A 13,561-nucleotide genomic window follows, 5' to 3' on the forward strand; every position below is an offset into this window, starting at 1 on the left:
TTCTGGTGAAATTCAAGGTCCCAGACTTTGAAAAATACAAAGGGAATACCTGTCCATTGAGCCATCTTGTCATGTATACTAGAAAGATATCTACTCAAACTGATAATGATCAGCTGCTTATTCACTACTTCCAGAATAGTATGACTGGAGCTGCCCTCAGATGGTATATGGGTCTGGACAGTGCTAGTGTTCGTACTTTCAATGACTTGGGTGAAGCCTTCGTCAAGCAGTATAAGTATAATGTTGATATGGCGTCAAATAGGGATCAATTGAGGTCGATGTCTCAGAAGGACAAAGAGACATTTAAATAATATGCCCAAAGATGGAGGGAGTTAGCTGCTCATATTAGTCTGCCTTTGGAAGAAAAATAAATGACCAAGATCTTCTTGAAAATGTTGGGTTCATTTTATTATGAACGTATGATCGCAAGTGCCCCCAATGATTTAACTGAGATGGTAAACATGGGGATGAGATTAGAGGAAGGAGTTCGTGAAGGATGATTGTCCAAAGATGGAGCGACGACGAGCAAGAAGTATAGTGGTAGCTTCTCCAAGAAGAAGGAAGGAGAAACTAATGCAGTATCAGCAAGGAGGCAGAGGAGGCCTCATGTGAGGAAAAGTTCCCAGTCCCATCAACATCAGCACCAAGTATCATCAGTAATTCCATTTTTTTCCAACAACTCAACCAATCAATCAGTTCCAATTCAACAACAACATTAATAACAACATCAATAATGAATCAACTACAACAACAACAATCATCAGCAAAACTATGAGAGGAAGAAGATCTCTTTTGACCCTATTCCTATGACATATGTAGAGCTATATCCATCCTTGATAGTCAAGAATCTGATCCAGCCAAGGAACCCTCCTCAAATTCCTAAGCCACTGCCATGGTAGTTCAAACCTAATATTCATTATGCTTTTCACCAGGGAGCTCGTGGTCACGATATTGAGAACTATTATCCACTGAAGTATGAAGTTCAAAAGCTTTTCAAAAGTGGTATGGTGTCCTTTGAGGACAGAGCGCCAAATGTCAAAGCCAGTCCATTGCCTGCTCATGGTAACATTTCTGTAAACATGGTGGACGGTTGTCCTAGGAATTTCAGGGTATTTGATGTACGTTGTATTCTTAGGTCCTTGGTGGATATTCACAAGGATTTGTGCCTGGTAAGCCATTGTGAACATGACCATGATGATTGTGTTATTTGTAGTGTGAACCCTCGAGGGTGTGTAATTGTCAAAAGAGATATTCAAAGGTTGATGGACGAGAATGTTATTCAAGTTCAACACTCAAGGTATATGGGAGATGATGTAAATGTCATTGTGCTAGTGTTTAAAACCCCTGAGCGGGTAGTCATTCAATTTGATAGTAGCAACAACAATAATGTCAACAGATCGGTATCACCGTTGGTTATACAATTAGCGGGCCCCGTCCCCTATGCATCCGATAAAGTTATGCCATACATGTATAATGCCACCATGATAGAGAATGGTCAAGAGGTTGCTCTTCCTGTTGTAGATTCAATGGTGAATATTGCGGATATAGCGAAGGTAACTCGTAGCGGTCGTGTGTTCAGTCTGGTGTTTCCAAAGGTTATGGAAGATGTGTCAGTAGGTAAGAAGGCAGAGATTTCTGCAGTTGATCCAGTTAGTGCTCCAACGTGTCAGTCTGGTGAATCCAGCAAGTTGAAGATTAACAATGATGATGAGGTATTGCGCATAATCAAAACAAGTGAATTTAACATGGTGGAGCAGTTGCTTCAAATGCCGTCAAAAAAATTTGTGTTGTCATTGTTGATGAATTCTGAGGCACACAGAGAAGCTTTGCAGAGGGTATTGGAACAAGCTTTTATGGAACACGATGTTACTGTGGATCACTTTGACCATATTGTTGCAAACATCATTTCTTGTAACAATCCGAGCTTCTGTGATGAAGAACTTCCTGAGAAAGGTAGAAATCACAATTTGGTGCTCCATATTTCGATGAATTGCAAGGAGGATGCTTTGTCTAATGTTTTGGTTGATACAGGTTCATCTTTGAATGTATCTCCAAAGTTGACTCTAGCAAGACTCTCCTATCAAGGCGCTCCGTTGAGGTACAGTGGTATGGTTGTTAAAGCGTTTGACGGTTCTCGTAAAACTGTCATTGGAGAGGTGGACCTTCCAGTTAAGATAGGTACGAGTGATTTCCAAATTACTTTTCAGGTAATGGACATTCACCCGGGCTACAGCTGTTTGTTGGGAAGGCCTTGGATCCATGAAGCTAGAGTTGTAACATCTACTCAGCACCAAAAGCTGAAATTTTTGAAGAACAGCAAGCTTGTCGTTGTTGGTGGAGAAAAAGCATTATTGGTAAGCCATTTGTCATCCTTTACTTATGTTGATGCTGAGGAGGAAGTTGGAACTCCGTTCCAAGCTTTATCCGTTGCTGATAAATTGAAGAAAGTTGGGGCACCCATGTCTTCTTTGAAGGATGCAAAAGAGGTTATTCAGGCTGGCAACACCGAAAAGAAGTCATTGAGAATAAGAACAGAGCAGGGATGGGATTTCAGCAAGGGTCATTCAACGCCAATGTCAAGACTATGCAACCAATTTTCCGCAGTGGAGGGTTCATTCATGAGGATTATCAACACTCAATTGCCATTATAGAAGACAGTGATGAAGACAAAGCTTGTGACAACTTTGTGGCTCATGGCCAGACTTGTAACAACTGGATCGTTGTTAATGTTCTTTTTGTTATGCACCATTCTAAGTAATTTTGTTTCATTATTTTAAGAAAAACCTTCCTCCTATGCCTAAGGGAGAAGTGAACATTGTTGGGCATTTTCCTTATTATCATCAATAAAATACAATTTTATTCATCCACATCTATGATGTTTTATTTTTGCTTTTTTGCTTTTTCTGAAAATGGTAATCACAAAAAACATAAACAAATAATAACCTTTGATTTCCCTGTGTTTGAAGTTGAGGAAGAGAATATTTTTTTGCACTCCACTACTCTAAAATCAAAATATCAAATTATTATGCAGGTTGATTCTCAAACTCATTGAATGTAATGATCCTACTCCCTCTCCAAACTTTGATTTCCCTGTGTTTGAAGTTGAGGAAGAGAATGATGATGAAGAAGTATCTGATGAATTATCACGTTTGCTTGAGCACGAGGAAAAAGCCATTCAGTCGTTTGAAGAGAGGATTGAATTAGTAAACTTGGGTTCCGAGGATGATGTGAAGGAAGTCAAGAGTGGGTCTCAACTGTGTCCATAAGTTAAGAAGGGGTTGGTTGATCTTCTTCGAGAGTATTCTGATGTGTTTGCTTGGTCCTATCAAGATATGTCTGGTTTAGATTCTGAGATTGTTGAGCATAGATTGCCTTTGAAGCCAGATACCCGTCGGTCAAGCAGAAGTTGAGAAGAACTCATTCCGATATGGCAATGAAGATTAAGGAGGAAGTGCAGAAGCTGATTGATGTTGGATTCCTTGTTACCTCCGAATATCCGCAATGGGTGGCCAATATTGTGCCTGTTCCTAAGAAAGATGGAAAAGTTTGTATGTGCATTGATTATAGAGATCTGAATAAAGCCAGTCTGAAAGATGATTTTCCTCTGCCACACATTAATATGTTGGTAGACAATACAACTAAATTCAAAGTCTTTTTGTTTATGGACGAATTTTCCGGTTATAATCAAATCAAGATGGCACCTGAAGATATGGAGAATACCACATTCATTATACCCTGGGGAACATTTTGTTATAGAGTGATGCCTTTCGGTTTAAAGAATGTTGGTGCAACATACCAGAGAGCTATGACCACTCTTTTTCATGATATGATTCATAAAGAGATTGAAGTCTATGTTGATGACATGATTGCTAATTCAAGTGATGAAGAAGAACATGTTGAGCATTTATTGAAGCTACTCCAGTGTTCAAGGAAATATAAACTCCGTTTGAATCCTAGTAAGTGTACTTTTGGTGTTCGTTCTTGTAAGTTGTTGGGATTTATTGTCAACAAGAAAGGCTTTGAAGTTGATTCTTCCAAGGTCAAAGCAATACAAGAGATTCATACGCCCAAAACGTAGAAGCAAGTTAGACGTTTTCTCGACCGCTTGAATTATATCTCAAGATTTATACTGCATATGACTGCCACATGTGTGCCTATATTCAAGCTTCTTCGTAAAGATTAGTCTTGTGATTGGACCAAAGATTGCCAAAAAGCTTTTGATAGTATCAAAGAATATCTGCTTGAGCCTTCGATTCTGTATCCGCCTGTTGAAGGAAGACCTTTGATCATGTATTTGACGGTGCTCGGGGAGAGTATGTCTTGTGTTCTTGGTTAGCAAGATGAATCTGGAAAGAAAGAATATGTAATTTACTACCTCAGTAAGAAGTTCATTGACTGTGAGACTCGGTATTCTATACTTGAGAAGACATGTTGCGCATTGGCTTGGGCTGCTAAGCGTCTGTGCTAGTATATGTTGTATCATACTACTTGGTTGATATCCAAAATGGATCTGATCAAGTACATTTTTGAGAAGCCTGCTTTAACTGGAAGGATCACCTGTTGGCAGATGTTATTATCTGGGTATGATATCGAATACCGATCTTAGAAAGCTATTAAAGGTAGTGTCTTGGCTGACCATTTGCCTCACCAACCTATTGAAGATTATCGGTTAGTACAATATGATTTTCCCGACGAAGAGATTTTTATACTTGAAGATGAAAGATTGTGACGAACCATTGCTTGAAGAAGGGCCAGAACCTGGTTCCCATTGGGGCATGGTATTTGATGGAGCTGTTAATTTGTATGGAAATGGCATTGAGGCAATGATTCCTACTCCTCAAGGCACTAATTTTCCGTTTACAACTAGATTGACCTTCAAGTGTACAAACAATATGGTTGAGTATGAAGCTTGCATTATGGGACTTGAAGAAGTCATTGATCTCAGAATTAAATATCTTGATGTCTATGGAGATTCAACTTTGATTGTGAATCAGATCAAAGGTGAATGGGAGACGAATCAACCCGGTTTGATACCATACAAAGATTATGCGAGGAGAATATCAACTTTATTTACAAAGGTTGTTTTCATCATATCCCTCGAGATGAAAACCGGATGGAAGATGCTCTTGCAATGTTGGCTTCGATGATTGTGGTAAATTTTTGGAATGAAGTTCCCAATTTGACTGTGATGCGTCTTGATAGGCCAGCTCATGTGTTTACTATTGAAGAAGTCAAAGATGAAAAGCCATGGTATTATGATATCAAATGTTTCCTCCAAGGTCAGATTTACCCGTCTGGGGCATCTTTGAAAAATAAGAAGACTTTGACAAGATTAGTTGGCAACTTCTACCTGAATGAAGATGTGCTTTACAAGAGAAACTTCGATATGGTTTTGCTCAGATGCATGAATAGACATAAAGCAGACCTATTGACGACTGAAGTCCGTGAAGTTTCCTTTGGTACTCATTCCAACGGACACGCTATGGCAAAGCAGATGTTGAGAGCAGGTTATTATTGGCTGACAATGGAATCTGACTGTTGTAAGTTTATGAAGAAATGCCACAAGTGTCAAATTTATGCAGAGAAGATTCATGTCCTTTCGACACTGTTGAATGTCATTTCCTCTCCATGGCCCTTCTCCATGTGGGGAATTGATATGATCGACATGATTGAGCCTAAAGCTTCAAACATACATCGTTTCATTCTGGTGGCTATTGACTACTTCATAAAGTGGGTTGAAGCGACATCGTATGCAAATGTGACAAAGCAAGTTGTTGAAGGTTTATCAAGAATCATATTATATGCCGTTATGGTGTGCCAAGTAAGATATAATTATGGTATCAGATATGAGATGTCGAAGGTAATGTCACGACACTAATATCTGAACAATACAAATAGGATAAAAGATAAAGAACAATAATGCAAGAGACTCAAGCACTTGTTAACCCAGTTCGGTGCAAACTCACCTATGTCTGGGGGCTACCAAGCCAGGAAGGAAATCCACTAAACAGAATTAGTTCAAAGACTCTTAGTAAACAACTTTAAGTTACAGTCTTTTCACCTAATCTCTACCCGTGTGACTTCTACCTAAGAACTCTTAGATATGAGATCCTACTCACTCCCCCTTAATCACAACAGTGATATAAAACAAGAATTACAATGAAAAGAATACACTCTTCAAAGACACATACTTGATCTTGCTTAAAAGCTTCAATCAAGTAAACACACACTCATGTTGAATGTTTTGTATACAAATGTCATGACATCGGGTCTGACATCTCAGTAAAATCCTGCATATTCACATTTTAAACATCCTGCAGGTACATGTTATCTTATGTCAAGACAACACTTGTGACAACTTGTGAACACTCTAGGTTTTACCAAAATTGCTGCCAACACATAGAACCAACAAACTCCCCCTTTGGAAAATTTTGGCTAAAACATACATCAGTCCATTTCTTCACAAGAGTACAATAAAAACACATCAACAGTTTAGCAGCAGAAGTAATAAACCATACATTTACTAGCTATAATAGCAACTAGTAAACACATATTAAACACATATATGCTTCTTCTCCCCCTCAGTCTGTTCAACACAGACATCTCCTTCAGCAACACTTGTAATATACATCACCCCATCTGACATCACCTTCAACATCACCTGTACTACATCCTTTTCAACATCATCTGTCATCTGTTTATAGCCTAGCTACTTCATAGCACATATTAACTGCAGCTCTCCTTTAGCTATTTCTCCCCCTTTTTAGTCAAAATAGACCAATGAGACAAAATAAATGTCTATTTTAGTCAAAGAGAATGTCACATAGAATGTTAAAGCAAATTGTTAGGTGTTACAGAACCACAAACAAACACAACTATATAAGCTGAGATAAAATCCAAAGACATCAAAGAGAACCCAAAAATTACATCAAGGCATCAAAACATGACTGCCAAAAAAAACCATCAAAACATGAACATCCAGAATAGAACATCATCACAAAAGGGGAACAATCTTCACCAACACTCAGTCAGAGGAGCTAGCATCTTCATCAGCTTCAGAACCAGAACTGCCACTTGATTTATCTTGAGATTTAGACCTCTCACTAGAGGTATGGGCTTCTGTTTCCTTGGCTTGTCCAACATTTTCTCTATCAGCTTGCTCCAAGCCATCAATCAGAACCTCCAAAGCTTCTTTCATGGCATTAGTCACCCTTATCCCAGTCTCCAATTCCTTACAGGTCTCTTTCAGTTCAGCAATCAGACCACCTTGAGAGGATGGCTTCTTCACAGCAGATGTCATGACAATGTCATTGACATGACTTCCTTCAAATAATTTGTAATGAACTGATAGGGGAGGTTTTCTTCTACTAGGGATATCACTTGTGCTCAGAATTCCAGGTTGCTGGCTCAGGATTATCCCATAAATCATTGAGGGAAAAGCTATGGGCAGCTTCACTGCATTTGTAGAAGCATGTTTGACAATTTGTTCAAACATGAATCTACCATAATCAAAATTAAGCTTGGTTCCAATAGCAAATATGAGCCTTCCAAGAGCATTTGAGATTGTAGAGATGTGATTTGTTGGTACCCAGTTTGCTGACCCTATCTTGTGCAAGATAGCATATTTCACAGTTAGTTTTCCAGCAGGGAAATGCTTCTTGTTAGGCCACTCCTTGACCTGCCCAGCAGTTATTTCCCTACAGACCTCATTGTCTGTGGCCTCTAGTTCACAAGCACCTTTTGTTCCTCTTCCTAGGAACTTATTAATCATAGTTGGAGAAAACTTCACACACTTTCCTCTAACAAACACCTTACAAAACTCTTTGTTGTTCTTATCAGCAATGTCCTCAGGGATGTTCACCACAAATTCTTTAACAAGACCTTCAAAACACTGAGATAACCCACTAACAGTTTTCATTAATCCAACAGACTTAATCAGGTCCATGACCTCTTTAACCTCCACAACATCCTTGCCCAGTTCTCTTTCCACAGCCACTCTCCTTTGGATTACAAATTTCCATTTTTCTGCTCCATCTTCAAGATGGAAGGAAATATTATCCAAGTGTACAACAACAACTTTAGCAGGGGATTTTCTAACAGTTGACCTTTTGATAGGAGAGATGTCAGGGACATCGTCTTCAACATCTTCATCTGAATCAGAACTTTCTCTTACTTTTCTCTTCTTTGCCTCCACTTTACTCCAAGACTTTGAGGGGCCTACAGCAGTACCCTTCCTAGCAGTTTTGGCTGTCATCATCTCAGCCACAGACCTACCCTTTCTGGTCTTCATCCTCTTAGCAACACTTGGCTTCAAGTGATGAAGCAAGCTATCATCTTCATCATCTGAGCTCTCATCTTCCAAGTTAATCACCTTCTTAGCAGAGTCATGCTTCTTAGACTGAGAAGCATCTACAAATTTCTTACTAGGCAAGGTTTCCTCTAAAGAGCATAATCCTTCAGCAGCTATATCTTTTTCAGACCTAGATGACTCATCATCTTTCTCATTGTGAGGTCGAACCTCAGGAGAGGGGTCCCTTCTCGATAGAGGAGTAGAAACTCCCTTTACTGAGTGTCCTTCATTAAGGATCCTCGTGACAAGATTTCTAATGAAACGATCTGTATGATGCATATCATCCTTAGAGCTAGGGTTATTAGAACTGTTACCTTGAGTATGTCCTGCAGTGGAGGATGGACCAGGAGCGTCGCCTGGGATGACTGACAGGGGAATCACTTCCAAAATGTCTTCATTAAGAAAGTCCATAAAGGGTGTTCTAGCTTTGTGCGCAGGTTTGGTGTTTTTAGAACCAGAAGGTGAAGGATGTTGTGACATCTTGTTGATCTTGTGGAACGGTTTTTGTTGCCCTAGCAGAGAAGGTTGATGAAGTTAAAGGAAGGTGGAAGTGTTTGAGCAGAGGTTGCGTGTGAAAATGCTATAGATGGAAGTTCCAATACTAGGTGATGATTTACCATAAATGGGGCACTTTCTTTTAAGTGGGCAGACAATATTTTTATTACCTTTTCCACTCCAAATTAATTGCTATAAATTCTCATAGATACAAATCCTTAATTTCCCTCTTAGACATTCAAATTGATTAGCATCCAAAGCCTTTGTAAATATATCAGCTAATTGCATTTCAGTAGTAACATGCTCCAGGGCTATGATTTTCTCTTCCACCAGTTCTCTAATAAAATGATGACGAATATCAATATGCTTTGTCTTGTTGTGCTGAATAGGATTCTTAGAAATATTTATAGCACTCAGGTTGTCACAGTACAATGTCATGACATCCTGCGTGACATTGTATTCAGTCAGCATCTGTTTCATCCAAACCAGTTGAGAACAACTACTTCCAGCTGCTATGTATTCAGCTTCAGCAGTGGACAGAGACACACAATTTTGTTTCTTACTTGTCGCACCTCGAAAAATGAGAGCACGACTTAGCAAAGCGCAATCGCACGCTCGCATGATGGACTAAACAGAGTCGCCACCGAACTTTATTTATTCCTAAAAAGGAAAGGGGAAATATCGATAAAACCCAAGAAAGAACGACAATGATTATGGTCGTCGTAACCAATATCAGGGTTCGGGAGTCGATTACATAAGGGGAAGGTATTAGCAGCCCTCACGTCCGTTGTACTCAACGGGAACCATTAGGTTAATTGTGCGCGTTAGTGTTAGCTTGAAATGTTGGGCTTCTCGAGTTATTAGGTGGGAAATAAAGAATAGAAGAAAGAAGAATGTTTTTGGATTTTTGACGAAGGACTAAACCTAAGTTTTTTATTAGTGGGCCTGACAAGATTTATAAATCCTGCTCCTACGTATCTCAATAGAGAAGTCAAGGCTTACGTAGTTCTGGGTAGAAAATGTTTGTTTGTTGGTTGATTTTAGTGAAAGCTATATTGTATTAATCGACGAAAACAATGTTTTACCCAAAACAGATGAGGAGCGGACGTATACCCCACATCGAATGGATTTACAAATCAACATTCAGAAAAAACGTCACTTATCTTAACTCAACAATTGTGGCTGAAACATTGCTTTACGTCACCTTAAAACAAGATGTCTTTCATTTTGAAAAGGTTTTTCTGATCAATCGCACGACGGCGAAGAAAAAAGTTTGATTGGTTGGATGTATTTTTGGGCTTGAAAGACGAGTATTTATGACTGGCAAGCTCTTACAACTTGGGTCTAATACTCGGGACTACGTCTGGACCTTTCACCCAGGTAATCTTTTTCTTTCAATTTTATTGAGAAAAGACGTTTGAATATTTACAAATATTTTGAAGAGAAGACGGATACATATGGCTTACAAGCTCTTACAACTTGGGCCTAATATTCAGGATTACGACTGGATATTCCATCCAGAGTAATTTTTTTCTTCAGATTTTATTGAAAAAAATATGTTTGAATATTTACAAATATTTTGAAGAGAAGACGAATACGTAGGGCTTACAAGCTCTTACAACTTGGGCCTAATATTCTAGATTATGACTAGATATTCCATCCAGGGTAATCTTTTTCTTCAGATTTTATTGAGAAAATGGTTTGAATATTGGAGTATTTTGAAGAGAAGACGAATACTTATGGTTTGCAAGCTCTTACAGCTTGGGCCTAATATTCGGGATTACGACTGGATATTTCATCCAGGGTAATCTTTTTCTTCAGATTTAGTTAAAAAAATTATTTGAATTGATTTGAATTGAGAATGGTTTGAAGAAATTGAAATTGATTAATGATTGAATGTGGAAGGGAAATTGAGAAGTTGGGAGAGTGGGAGTGGATTGAGACTTGATGTTGACCAAGTGTTTTTTAATTTTAAAAATGGAGCTTGGTGTTGACCAAATATCTTTATTGTTTTGAAAGATTGATTTTATATTTTGTTTTTTTTTGTCTATTATCTAATTAATTGATTAACGCACTATCTAAGAAAATAATAACAAAAAAAGGTACGAAAAAGAAAAAAAGATGCAAATAAGAAAAAAGAAAAAAAAATGGAACTTTTTTTTTGTTTATCTTTACTTTTATTATTTATTTTCTTTATCGTATTTTCTTACATTCCTGAATTGACAAATATACTACAAACACAAGGATTAAAAAAAACATATATTTTTTTTTGTGAATTTTCTTTGTCATTATTTTTTATATATACATGTTTTATATAAAAAAAACTTTATTTTGATAAAAGATAAAACAAGAATAAAAAATCTAATCACCTATAAAAAACAACTCTAAATAATAATTAAAAAAAACATATAATTGTTATTAGTTTTTTAAGAATATCATTTTTATGACTCTCATTATTATTATTTTTTATTCTTTTTATAATTTTTATATAAAAAAAAGTTTTAATATTTTTTTAAAATAAAACATGATTTGTATAAATAATAAAAGAGAAATTAAAAGAAAGATAGAAAAAAAACTAATAATACAAAAATACACTACTAACGAGAAGTAGTCAACGCCTCTTTTAGAAATTGGAACATCAAAATTTTCAAAATTCAAAAGCTACAAAATATTCTGCTACACATGACAAGACATTGAATAAAATAAATGAGAAATAAATGGAAAATAAATATTAATCACAAACTAGAAAATAAGAAGAAAGTTAAATCAAAATAAAAGATTTTTTTAATATTTAATTAATTAACTTTTAATAAAAAAAGAAATTATAAAAGGAAGAAAATCTCTAAGCATTTATCCAAACAAATATATAAATATCTAAACAAATCATTTTTTTTTTAATTTATAACAATAGCTATAGCTTTTATTATATTTTATCTAATTAAGAAACAAAATAAGACCTTAAAAAAGGGTTTAATGGAAAAAAGAAAAATCAATGAGGCGAGAAAGTATCGACTACAGATATCACAAAAATCACAAAGAAAGAGCTAGAATCAAAAGAAAACAATATAAGATTTTACGGAAAAAGGTCTTCTTACCCCTGAGAAAACAAAATATCCGGGTAAAGTCTTCTATACTTATTTTGCTGCAATTCTCTTTGATGTTGTTGTAGAAAGGGCTTTGAAACGAAACTTGTACTGCTTGGTGATTTCTCAGTCTGTATCCAAATGCTTAAAATTGTGATATTTTATTCTTCTTACTTCTTGACCGAAAAATGTTGTTGGATGTTGTTGTGATTTTCGATTCAACAGTTTGATGTGTGGGTCTCTTCTTTTGTTTAAGTTTCTATTGTTACTGCCTTTTTTTTGAAACAAACTTGATCCCCCTTTTATCTATGTTCCTCCTTTTTGGTCGATTTCTTTTGTAAAGGTTATGGTGTGGTTATTGGTAAATGCCAATGAACCTTTTTTACGGTACAAGAGTTGTTTGGATCAAACTAGTGTAATCCCTGCCAAAACAAAATTTTTGATAACCTGTTTCTTTACTTTTTCCTTTTGACTCCAATGTATTGTGTTTGTTTCTTGTAAATATGCTAATGTGTTGTTCTGAAATTTGCAGGACAAAAGGACAAGGTTGGTGGAAATGGATCCTTCAAGGGACAAGACAAAACTCTTTTTTTGTGACTAAATTTTTTAATCTTTGTAATAACTTATATGTAACTTAAGGCAAAATGTAAATTTAAATGTAATATAATTTTTGTAATTTATAATGCTTTGTAATATAAAAATGAAAAAAAAGTATTGTAAAACTAAAACAACTATTATAAAATGTAATAAGAAAATAAAAAGATTTTTTTTCAAAAAAAAAGAAAATAAATTATAATGCCAATTCTTATGGAAATACTAGAAAAACTAGATTTATATATAAAAAAACTAAAATTACTTCTTACTCCATGGTTTAATTTTGAACTTAAAAAGAAACATAAACTATTACTACCACTTCTAATTAGCACACAAGAAACTTGCTTGAATTTAAATAAAAGACATGACACAAATAAGGACCTAAAAAAAATCGTGGCACCATTATTAGAAATTTCTTTAAAAAGAGCAAAGACACAACTCTAAACATAAAATGCCAAACGTGATGAAATTCCAAATCAATTCTAAACATTCATGCTAACAAGCACTTCATGTGAACCAAGTCTAATGAACACATGTGGACATGTAATAAGAAGGGTATGGAAACACAAATTTATAAATGAACATACTGTATGAATGTATATGTACGAATGCATAATATGATGTGATTTTAAATTGGAAACCTAATGGGAAATCATGATTGTGGACATGCAATGAATGATAAACAATATAAAAAAAATGCAAGATTGTTCAAAATAAATAAATCAAGCAAATTGACTATAAATCCTGAATTATGTATGGAACATGAAATCTTCACGACCCAGATGACCATCAATTCAGACAATGACATGTAAATGAATGAATAATTACAGATGCATGACTTTAGGCGGGGTAAAATTTAGGGTATGACATTATTAAACCATGATATTAAGTTGTTCCCCAAGAAGAAACATCCTCCTGATGTGCTTTTCCTATCATCAGCACTTCCAGCCCAGTCAGCATCACAGTATCCAGTCAGCATAGATCCAGATCCACGAGTATACAACATCCCATAGTCACTGGTGCCATTGACATATTTCAG

At 36.2% G+C, this 13,561-nt stretch overlaps 1 long non-coding RNA gene across 1 annotated transcript; it reads left to right on the plus strand.

Moving 5' to 3' along the window:
- Positions 1 to 11,845: 11,845 nt before the first annotated feature.
- Positions 11,846 to 12,596, plus strand: LOC127129383 (uncharacterized). Its single transcript, XR_007806325.1, has 2 exons — positions 11,846 to 11,963; positions 12,461 to 12,596. It is a non-coding gene; the product is annotated as an uncharacterized LOC127129383 (long non-coding RNA).
- Positions 12,597 to 13,561: the final 965 nt, after the last annotated feature.

Source organism: Lathyrus oleraceus, chromosome 3 (genome assembly GCF_024323335.1).
Source record: "Lathyrus oleraceus cultivar Zhongwan6 chromosome 3, CAAS_Psat_ZW6_1.0, whole genome shotgun sequence".
Taxonomy (NCBI): Eukaryota; Viridiplantae; Streptophyta; class Magnoliopsida; order Fabales; family Fabaceae; genus Lathyrus; species Lathyrus oleraceus.